Source organism: Ictalurus punctatus, chromosome 2, assembly GCF_001660625.3.
Source record: "Ictalurus punctatus breed USDA103 chromosome 2, Coco_2.0, whole genome shotgun sequence".
Classification (NCBI taxonomy): Eukaryota; Metazoa; Chordata; class Actinopteri; order Siluriformes; family Ictaluridae; genus Ictalurus; species Ictalurus punctatus.
The window spans coordinates 28306428-28318372 of NC_030417.2; the positions used below are offsets into that span (position 1 = coordinate 28306428).

Genomic DNA, 11945 nt, shown 5'->3' on the forward strand with positions numbered 1-11945 from the left:
TGAGAAATTTATTAGTTGATGTGAACAGAAGTACTTGACCTGGATTTGAATTTTCACAAAAAGACATGATATTAAAATCCAGAATATGTTTGCAGCTGTTTATATTGGTTTGTTGAAGTTCAATAAATGGCATTATAAATTCCATAGCACTAGTCTTGCATTAGTCTCTACTGAAAGAACTCTAAACTCTTATATTAACTTCTTGCTTCAAAAGTTTTCTGGGAGTCTGTCCATGTATCATACTGGGACATTTATAAACATCCTCTGAATATATGTTTAGGAATATTCCTCCAGGATTAAAATAGGATCTGTTGCGAACATTTATAATGATGAACGTTATTAAAATGCCCAAATAAGGATGGTGCTGGAAGAATGTTGATCAGTCATACCATTTCTCTCATAAAGTTTAGTTTAACAGCAGGAGAATAAGATTAAATGACGCCACTAACGAACAGTTTCATTTTGGTTCTGGAAGCAAAAATCACTCATGTGAACATAAGTGTTGTAGCACATGGCATTTTACGGCATCTGGCAGACGCTGTTATCCAGAGTGACTTACATTTATCTCATTTATACAACTGAGCATTTGAGGGTTAAGGGCCTTGCCCAAGGGCCCAGCAGTGGAAGCTTGGCAGTGCTGGCATTTGAACTTATGACCTTCTGATCAGAAGGACAACATCTTAACCACTGAGCTACCACTGCCCCTACATGTAATCATTGGTATACTGTGTTTTGGACTTCAGAAGAATCAGTGGACTATATGTACACTAATAAATAAATATGGACAATAAAAAAAAAATCAATGGTAATAATGCCGCAAAAGTCTTGACACTGAACATTACATCTATTAAGATTTAAACTGGGTTTACATGGAATGATGTTTGGCCCGATTTTGTTGCCACAAACAAATCGATCGCCATAAAAACATTCTTTGGTCATGAGCTGAGATCAGTGGTCTACAGCAGCAGGTGTCAACGGTGGGGAGGGGGCCGCGGAGAGATCGGAGGGGGTACGCAAATTGTTTTCAAGAAAAAAAAACAGACAGGGCATCATTTGGATACTCTGTGTATTTTATTGCTTTTCAAATAGAATGTGCATAAATGAAAAACCCTGCGTTCCCTCTCTCTGTATTTTCTTTTTCCTGAGGAGAGGAGGAGCTTAGTCTGCCTTTTATCGAGCTGAAAGTGCAGTTCAGTGTTGCCAGCTTAGCCACTTTTCAGACCCCTTTAGCCCCCTTTTTTTTTTTTTTTTTTTTTTTTTTTTTTTTGCAAAATAAGTGACTAAGGACAAATCTAGCAACTTTTTGGACAAACCTTAACAACTTTCATAATGTGGCCAGTACTCTCCTGCAAGCACGAGGTCTTGCTTTCCTGCTGCACTCACACCTCTCTGTGTCTGCTCTATTCAGTGATTGTCTGAGAGCTGGAGCAGCACTTCCCTCTGATCACACAGCAGCAGACACAGACATGAATGTAAAAAGAAGCAAGCGCAGGTGTCCCACTGATTGATTTAACAATGTCATGGATAATGAGACGTGCCCTTCGCCCCAATTTACATCATTCTTATGCAAAGATTTTTAGAATGTAAGATGAATGTATTGTAACATGTTTTACATGTAAAATAGTTCACGTTATTACAGCATACTTCTCTTGTTCAGTGTAGTTATAGTGTTCAGAAATTTTTGGCTTCAGAAAGTTTTGATAATTCATGTTCCATACCTGTCTGTTATATAGTTTTATAAAAGTTATTTTAAAAATCATAATGAAAAGTAAATCTATCTATCTATCTATCTATCTATCTATCTATCTATAAATCTATCTACCCAATCTATCTATCTATCAAAACAGATTATAGAATAGGTTATATATAGATTCTATATAGATAAACATTATACCTGGTCCACTTCAATATGGGGGGGGTTGGGGTTTACCACATGAGAGGGGAAGCTTGGGGGGGCTTTACTTACAAAAGGTTGAGAACCTCTGGTCTACAGTATATAATGTTATCTACTCACCATGGACCAATTTAGTGCACTTGCCACCAAAAACAAAGTTATGGCAGTGTCAGATTCTTTGTATTAAAATCTCAGCATGTGACCACTGCTATGCTTGTCTAAAAACCACCAATGGGACATCCAAGGATTACAAAAAACTTGTGGGACAAATATGGTATAAAATATCCTTACTACGTTAAGTTTAGTTTGAAGAATATTGGTGTTTATGCGACCCCATTTTCTGCACAAGCCCAGATTGCACTGATTGATGATGTAAACATTGTGTAGTAATTTTCTGTAATCACAGGTCAATCGTTAGTAGATTTTCATTGTATATTATGACACCGAACACATATCGCACATATAATTTGTTACAGATTTCAGCCAAGATTTCCTTGGGATCATCTCATACAGTATGATAATTAATCATCATAAAAGACAGCTGTAATCACACAGTGTAAAATCTTTAGAAACTCTCTAGAACTTGAATTAAGGCTTGTCTTATTCTAAAAACTACACACACAAAAACATCAGGCATCAAGTCCTTCCATCTACATACACCTTACTGATTTGACTGCGGAAAAAAAAAACTGACGTTTAAGCTATACTCTCTGTGAAATGGATGACAAATCATTGTTTATCAGTTATTTGGACCATTTACATTACTAGGCAAACAACCTTATCCAGAACGACTTATATTATCTCTCTCTCTTTTTTTGTACACAACTGAGCAATTGCTCAAGGGCCCAGCAGTGGTAGCTTGGTGGTGCTGGGGTTTGATATCACAACTTTCCAGTCAATAGTCCAATGTCTTAACCAGTGAGCTACCACTGCTAACAAAATTCATCATGCTCCCAAAACAGAAACATCATAAGGGACTTAAGTAGCCTGAAGATTTGAGTTAAAGCATACTGTATGCGCTGGGCCTCTATAAGGGCCAATGTGACACACAAAAAAAATGTAACATATATATATTATAATTAAATAATTAAACACACGTGAATGAGTTGAAAGGGGTATGGAAAGAATCTAAGGCCAAACTATGTCTGTTGCAGACTAATGGATATGGCTATAAACAAACCAGATTTTACTTGACATTATATTTTTCTTTTTTTAAAGATAACCAGGGATATTATTGAAGACACAACAGCTGAACCATAAACATAGACTGTCAGGAGGAGATAGTTCAGACTTGACATGCTGTATGGTGGTGAACAATGAGTTTTAGAAACTCTCACAGAAAACTCAACTGTTTGATCTATAAATTGGCCTGTGCTGGTTAAATCATATGCACGGAACATGAAAGAAGACATAACATCAGAAGAGGTAGAATATACCAAGCACCTCAGCCCACGATTCTGTGACATTTCCATGCATATGTTTACATTAAGTAGGGAGTCAAATGCATATGCTGATCATATGTTAAATCACAAGTAGCTTGTTTCCCAGCATAAAAAGAAGTCAACAAAAAGTTTGCATGCTCAGCAAGGCATATTAGAACACATCCCCATTCTTAGTTAGAACAGTAAACACAATGTACTTGACTCAAAACTGACTAAATGCTCTTACCAGGTACTTCTGTTCATCAAACAAGCCTTTGCAAGACAGAACATTCACAGTAGAGCATTCTGGATGAGATGATGAATGTACCACCACTAACAGAGCAGTTGGTTCTAGACCCCCTGCAGCATTGCTCACTCACTCATACACTAATACAGAAAGTACAAAACAAATCCCAAATCCCAGACTTCAAATTCAAATATGTGGAAAGAATGACGAGTCATGAACCCTGCCCCTCTTTTTCCTTCTCATTTCCCAAAAGCAGAGGTCAGACAAAAAATGCCAGGCTGTGGTTGCCAAGCTTGGAAACTTTCTAAAAGGCTTTGTTCTCGAGTCCCAGATGCAAGCGGGTTACAAGCCTTCTCCTGGACTATGGAGACGACAGGCAGCACAGTGCGTGACACCATGAAGACAGAGAGAGTCGAGAAATGACTCCCTCTTCAGTTAACAAGGCCAGTTTTGTGCTGCTCGAGTCAAATAGACCTTGTTTAGGGCTTCTTCCTGCCAAAGAACTCCCCCCGTAATGACAGTAACTCAGACAAAGACAACGGCTCTGCTATTTTTACTGTCGTCTAAGACAGAGACTTAAGGAGGAGTGATGAGCGAGGTGGACAAAGTACTGTTTTGAATAAGCAAGCATGAAAAGCTCTCCGTAGAATCCGCCCTCTATAAGTGGCTGTGAGAAATCTGTCATGTCTTCATGTCAAAGAACAAAGTTGCGTGCTTGACGGCTGCTTCCAGTTACTTCAATGTGTATATTCACTGGGCAACCATGCCAGTATTAATGATGGGTTATTCACAAATGATTCATTTGTTTTGAATGACTCTTTTACATGAATTCATTTCAACTTTATCATTGCATCTTTGCACCAAAACTGGATAAGATAAAAACTTGTTTTCCCTGCTGTTTTCTGTCTTGTTTAAGCGGGTGTATAAATGTTTGTAACATTTTTACCAGTTGACAACTATTCCTTGGATAGCCTGTCTACCTTTCTACTCAGCACAGATGCTGCTCAGGTGTGTGTGTAATTTTATTTAGTAGAAATAGGACACATTTTATGTCCAACTATCAAATATTTTATTGTTGTGATTCTCATGATACTTATGATTATCTTGTGATTCATTAATGCACTACTCAGCAGTGCCAGATCAAGCTGAATTGAACTAGGGAGATTATTATTATTATTATTATTATTATTATTATTATTATTATTATTATTATTATTATCATTAATAATAATAATAATAATAATAATAATAATAATAATAATAATAATAATAATAATAATAATAATAATAATATTAACATACCACGATAAAGAAATCTTAAATTAATTACTCCATTCATCTTTATATGAATCATTGGCATCCATTAGCATAATGTGCTTATGCTGCTAAAAGCTTGTGTTTGCTTGTTTGCTTGTCTGCTTCCTGAGGCTGAAAAAAGAAAATCGATACAGTCACATTTAGACTGGCCAAACCAAAGCACAGAATTATTGTGAAGCACAAAATGTTAGCTGGATTTATAAATTTCCAGATCACAACATCCCATAACCCCCATGGAAGTCAGAATGATAAGAGTTACTCAAGATATTATTTTATAACTTATAAAAAATACTAAGAGGTAAGAAGTCGTAACTATAACAGGTCGTCATTTCAAGATTCTGTAAGTCACCATTATGAGATGAAAAGTAATAATTATAATATCAAGTCATAAATTTTAGAAACCGTCATAATTGTAAGAAGTCATAATTCTGATATGCCTAGTCATAATTATGTGATAAAGTCTATAAATAATATTGAGATACCATGGACATTGAAGGCCTTCTTCTTTCTATGCACAAAACTGCATCAGTAAAACCTACAAGGAGAAAATAATCCAAGTAGTTATCTTTTAAAAATTGGTTTTGATTTGGTTCTCATCTTACATTTTGATAATTAATATTTTACTTTATCCCAGCCTTTGTGCCCGATACTCCCTGGGATAGGCTCCAGGTTTTCCCTGTGACCCTGAAAAGGATAAGCGGTATAGAAGATGGATGGATGGATGGATGGATGGATATTTTACTTTATTTTATTTTATCATTACATCTAAATGGTCTTTTCTATGCTGTAGCATTAACTTCACCCTTCACTGGAACTAAGCAGCCTACCTCAAACCCTGAAAAACAGCCCCAGGGCATTATCCATCCTCCACCAAACTCTACTGCTGGCACTATGCATTGCGACAGGTAGCGTTCTGGTCAGTGAGGTAATATTGTAAAATTATAAATTGGCAAGTAGGTAGGTAGGAAGATAGATAGATAGATAGATAGATAGATAGATAGATAGAACTGGGGAACTGAAGAAACATCATTTAAGGATCATTCAAACCAATTGTTTGGATTTATTGCTTTGTTTTACATCCCATTGAGGCTGTATTCATGTATACTGTAGGGTTTAACAGGAGTATTACAATATTACAGAACAGAAGGAGTGGATTGGTTGTGATCACATATGGAGAACAGGTTTACATAGTGTATACAACACACACACACACATCTATATAGTCTATAATAATTGACTCTCAATCTCTTTATTGTTGTTTTTTGGAGGTTGACGGATTTGATCCCTATGATAATGATTATCTTATCTTATTTACTGTGTCAATTTGAGTTTATAATAATTACTATGTGAGGCACAGACTTGATATCATTGTGGAATTCAGGAGCACATTTTGACAAAAAAAAAAATGTGTGTGAAATTCTTGCTGCTGAATGTGATTGTGTTCCTGTTGAAAAAAGTCAACAGTATAAGGATGGCCTACTACCCAAGCTATTAGAATATCTAGCTATCCATCCATTTTCTGTACCACTTATCTTTACTGCATGGCAGGGAACCTGGAGCTTATCTCAGGGAGCATGGGGCACAAGGCAGGGGATACCCTGGACAAGGTACCAGTCCATCACAGGGCACAATCACACACTATGGACACGCCGATCAGCCTACAATGCATGTCTTACGACTAGGAGAGGAAACCAGAGTACCTGGAGGAAACCCCCAAAGCACAGGGAGAACATGAAAATTCCACACACAGACACAGTGCTGTGGCAGGAACTGAACCCTCAACCATGGAGTTGTAAGGCAAACACACTAATCACTAAGCCACAGTGGCCATTCTGCTAAGCTGCTGCATTCTGAACCATAGAAAGCTTAAGTTAAGTGTGTTTTATTGTAGAGTGTTATTTACAGTGTGGTGTAATGATATAAAATATATTATGACAACTTTTGTCTGAAAAAAAATTGTCATAAACATCTGCTCAGACATCTGTAATAATATTTATTTATTTAATTAATTCTTTTTAAAGCTGCATAGCTAGAGTACACAAATTTGAGTTAAGATGTCATGGTGTCAAAACAGCTGTCATCACCTTCGGCCTCAGGGATTGACCTCCATCGGTGCCCCGTGGTTGGAAAAAAAAAATGGCAGTGAAAGTGCCCTCTAGGTTTCCCCTACAGTAGAAAAAATATTTTATATCAAATAAAATATAGGGCGAAATATAGGATGCTCATACAGTGGTACGGTATGTGTGAGAACATGATGAACCTCCCTCTAGGTTACATTTTCAGTAGGGAATATGTGATGCAGTGTCTTATAGGGTTCCCCTACATTAAAGGAAACATGAAGTGCCTTACTGGATGTCCCTCCGGTGGAAGAAAATAAATGCATTGCCTTACAGGCCCTCTACACGCAAGACATTAAAACAAAGTGTGCTCTAGTTGCTCCTGCACTTTTTACTTTTTCAGTTCTGCCCGACTAACAGCCTGTGTCCACCTCTGACTGCCATGACAACAGCATAACACATCACAGCATGTACATGTAAACGCTCATGGCAACATTATTGTCTACAGTCAATATATAATACAATAATTATTATGTAAAATAGATTGTTACTTTTCCTCCTCTTCGTTTAGCCTCTCTATAGCGCTACACTGTGCATTTTAACAACTGTTAGACGGTTTCTGCTGCATAAGCACACAATGTGGAGCTTTGTTGCAGGTCACATGACCTAAGGTCAAAAGCCTGCTGAAATCCTTTTCTGAATGAAGGGATGCACATGAATTTCAGCTGTTGCTTCCTGTGTTCAGTCACTAATCAAGGTTGCCACTTGGCCACAAATACACAAATGACATCCTCCTCATTTGCTGATGATACTGTTATTGTTAGTTTGTTGACTAAGGGTGAGAATTGTCATGGAACAGTGGAGAATGATTTTATGACACGGTGTGACAGTGCCTTTTTGCAAATAAACATAAAAAAGACCAGAGATATGGTAATTGATTTTAGATCTTGTCAATTGGCTCCTCAACCAACTAGAGTGAAAGGTCAAAAGATGGAAGGAGCCAGCAGTTACAAGTATCTTGGGCTTATTATTAATAATAAGTTGCGTTTCGATACTCATGTTGATGCAGTATGTAAAAAGGTTACACTGTCTTCAGAGACTCTCTACTTTTAATATCAGTAGGACTCTTATGACCATGTACTATAAATTTTACATTTGTAAGAATCTGTACTTTGCTTCTCTGTATGCTGTTGGTATGGTAATGTAAATGTTAAACATAGAAACTCATTGAATGGCATCGTCAACCAAGGTAGTAAGATTACTGCCATTAAGCAGACCGCATTATCAAATAGCTTTGTTTTACAGAAAGCTACAGCGATTCTTGCAGATTGTACTCATCCTCTGTTCCCTGAGTTTAAAATGCTTCCTCCTGGTATACGTTATAGTATGCCTAAACTTAAAAGCAAATCAGTATAGACATTCTTTTATTCCCACTGCTTTTAAATTTGTAAGATGTCAGAATGTTGTGTTTGCTGTTTGTGTTTTGTATGGTTACAAATTTTATGCTGCACCAAAAATCACCCTTTGGGCTTATAATAAAGTTCGAACTTGAACTTGATGATCCCATGTGGAGGAAACAAACTGTATAATGGGAAACAAAGCATCAGTCTTACAAAACGCCTTTGAAAATAAATGGCATTGTTCTGAAGGACTGATACATTTCCATTACTGGGGAATATATTTGAAATATAGGGACGAATACAATGAAATGCCATATAAAAATTATGGACATTATAAAAGGGAAGAATGTAGTGACATATTTTAGATTTCAAGAGGAGGTTACTCTAGTTGTTCCAGTCATTCATACTTAAGAGAAAGGGTTATTCAGGTGTTTGTTAAAGATTCTACTCTAATTATTTTCATCAGGTTCTTAAAGTGTGACTTATATAGGTTTTATAACATGCCAAATGAATAAGGTTACAGGTGGTTTGGGGATGTGCAAGGCCACTGCTATGGAAAATATTTGTGACAAATTTGCAGACAAAATTATAGTGATTTCAAATATATCGAATGGTTTAAAATTCAAGGCGTCAAATAGGTCTGATTAATGTGAAAATGTTATGCTTATGCTTTTAAAAGAAACAACATTTGAAATGTCACCACACAGCTCCAGGGTACTGATCAGGTCTGATCCTGAGCTTGAGCATAGGTTTCCTTCAGGTTCTCTGATTTCCTCCTTCCTCCCAGATATGTGCCAGTGGATTGCTACCTCTAAATGATCTCTAGCAGTGAATGAGTGTACAAATGTTTTTTTTTTTTTTTTTATGTATGTGTGTGCATGGTGCCCTGTGATGGACTAGCTTAAAATCTAGGTTAAATTACTACCTTATTCCCAATGTTCCCATGATCCACTGCAACCCTGACCAGGAAAAAGCACTTATTACAGATGAATGAATGAAGAGGAACAATTTGTACTCTAAGGATATTAGGCAACAATAAGCATCTCAAAATGTTTGACATTAAAGCAAAATTCTTCAATCTTATCTTATCCACAAAGCGCTGGTATGTTTACAGGCTTTTATTGCAACCAAGCTGAAGTCACACCTGATTCCACTTGTTTAATCAGTTTATCTTGGTCTTTTGTCAACTATCAAGTCTCCTATTTGGCTGAAATGAAAGCCTGCAGCCACACCAGCCCTTTGTGGATAAGATTGAAGACCTCTACTAAAAGGCATCATATAAAAATCATGAATTTCATATTTCAATGTCTTCTTTCCTCTTTTTTAAAGCCTCACTGGCAGGGTTCTTTTTTTTTTTTTTTTTTTTTTTTTTTTTTTTTTTTAATTGATTTAGTTTAAACTTTCATTAAACATAAGTTTCTCCATTACTTTTGACTAATGGCAGTTTAATCTATCATGGGTCCTTATTGATATACAATCACAGCCTCAGACACTCATACAGCACTTTTCTGGCCACAAGCTCAAGACTATTGAAGGTTGCAGTCTAACTGGCTCTATGCATTTCTGTGTCTATATGCACTTCCATGCACTGGTTTTGAACACCATGGTCCCATACTCACATATTTTTCTTGATGTCATTTTAGGAACATTGGCATTAACAGTGGTGCAGTGGGTTTCAATCATGCTTGTGTGGAGTTGTCTGTGCAGGTTCTCACTTTGTCCAAGTGGGGTTTCTCCCACCTCCTAAAAACATGGCTACAGGTGCGTTGGCCCTAAGTATGAATGGGTGTGAATGTGTGTCTGTATGCTGCCTGCAACTAGCATCACATCTTGGGTGTATTCCTACCTCATTCTCAGTGTTCCTGGGACAGACTTCTGATCCACCACAGCCCTGACCAGGATAAAATGCTTACAGGTGTTGAAAGTAAGTAAGACAGTGTTGCTTAAATGGAAATACAGATTTTTTTTTCTCGATGATGGAGAGTGGCTTAGTTGTTAGGACATTTGCCTTGCAAGGTTTGATTCCTTTCTTCTCCTTGTGTGCACAGAGCCTGCATGCTCTCCCTGTGCCTCAGGGGTTTCCTCCAGACACTCTGGTTCTCTCCTCCAGTCCAAAGGCATGTGTTGTAGGCTGATTGGCATCTCTAAATTGCCTGTAGTGTGTGAATGGGTGTGTGAGTGTATGGGGTTGGCACCCTGTCCAGGGTATCCCCCAACCTGTGCCTCAAGTTTGTAGGATAAGCAGTACAGAAAATGGATGTATGGATATAATCTGGTGTGGACTGTGTGTCGTGACTGAAGTAAGTGAACCCTCTGCTGGTTTATTATTGTTACTGCACACTGACGATTAAAGTTGGCTCAAACAAAAGCATGCCTCAGACTAGACAATCATTAAGATTTTTGTTAAATTATTTGAAGCAGTATAACCATGACTCATAATTTCCACCAAATGAAATGCCTCTGAATGTGAACTCAGACTGCCTTTTCTGCTTTTCCTTAGTGGACTGTGATTGATTTATCCTATATACAGTAAAAGAAGAGATACTTGTTTAATTCTATATTAATCACACGTGTAATGTCTTTTATGTGCTTATCAAACACAAGACAAGTTGATGCTCAGTTTTCTGTGGCTTCCAGTTAAAAGTTGGTATGAATGATTCACCTTTCCGGTATGGGCTGAAAAGCGGTTTGAAATGTAAACCATGGTCAACTGTGGCTTTATTGATACTTCTACCACACAAAATGTAGCATTGCACCTGCAATTTTTAAGAATCTGCTCTTCATTTCTGCTCGGATATGAACGTGCCAAAGTATTGGATAGCACATTTTAAATGTGTTCCAATATGTGCAGCTTGTTACCATGTGATGTCAGTTTGAAATCTGTTAAGCTATTTCGAGTGAATCTGTTTCCATGGCATCCTGGACAGCATGCCAAGAATAAATATATACTATTCTATTATAGATAATATGATATTTGTGGTAATGGAGTTATGGTTCCAGCAGAGTGTATGTGGCCTTTGGCTGATGTTCTATACTATTAATATTCCCAGAATTATGTGAATTGCATGGTTTTATAATGTACAGACTTTTGCAGGGGGATGAGATGACCTGTTAAATGTGAGCTCAGACCAACTGAGTTTACCAAAGCTTTACCCATTGTTGTCAACTTATTCATACTAATACTCCAGGTCACACCTGTGCTGTGACCTGAGCTGTAACCAATATTTACACTACATCACAGTGCATCATTGCTCTAAAGGCCTGAAAAATATCAAATGAACATTTGGTGATAGCCATCATTTTGAGTGGTTCCACTAGAAAGCAGCCTGACCCCAGATCAGTAGACATCCTGGAGAAATAACATCACCTTCCCAGCCGGTTAGGACAAGGAAGTGTGCAAAATAAATCTGAGAACAGCTTGAACAGAATTTTGGCACAAGAAATGCAGGATTCAAGATGGCACAGAATCTTAATAAATAAAATATTATTGGATCTGCCTGGTTTCTAGTCTTGGAGGACGTCAACTGTTTGCAGGCTTTAAATTTACACCACTTACAACTCAAAATCATTACAAATATAATGTTAACTCATGGTAGTTCCCAATTCCAG

The 11945-nt window shown here is 37.3% G+C and overlaps 1 protein-coding gene across 3 annotated transcripts in view; it reads right to left on the reverse strand.

Moving 5' to 3' along the window:
• Positions 1–3937, reverse strand: part of gas7a (growth arrest-specific 7a) — a 44649-nt gene extending 40712 nt beyond the window's left edge. For 2 of the 3 annotated variants that reach the window (XM_017461555.3, XM_047149646.2), the window contains exon 1: positions 3563–3932. The gene's annotated coding sequence lies outside the window, so the exon portion shown is untranslated. Of the gene's footprint in view, positions 1–3562 lie in introns of all 3 variants that reach the window. The other variant, XM_053674961.1, reaches the window with a different exon arrangement.
• Between the last annotated feature and the right edge of the window lie 8008 nt (positions 3938–11945).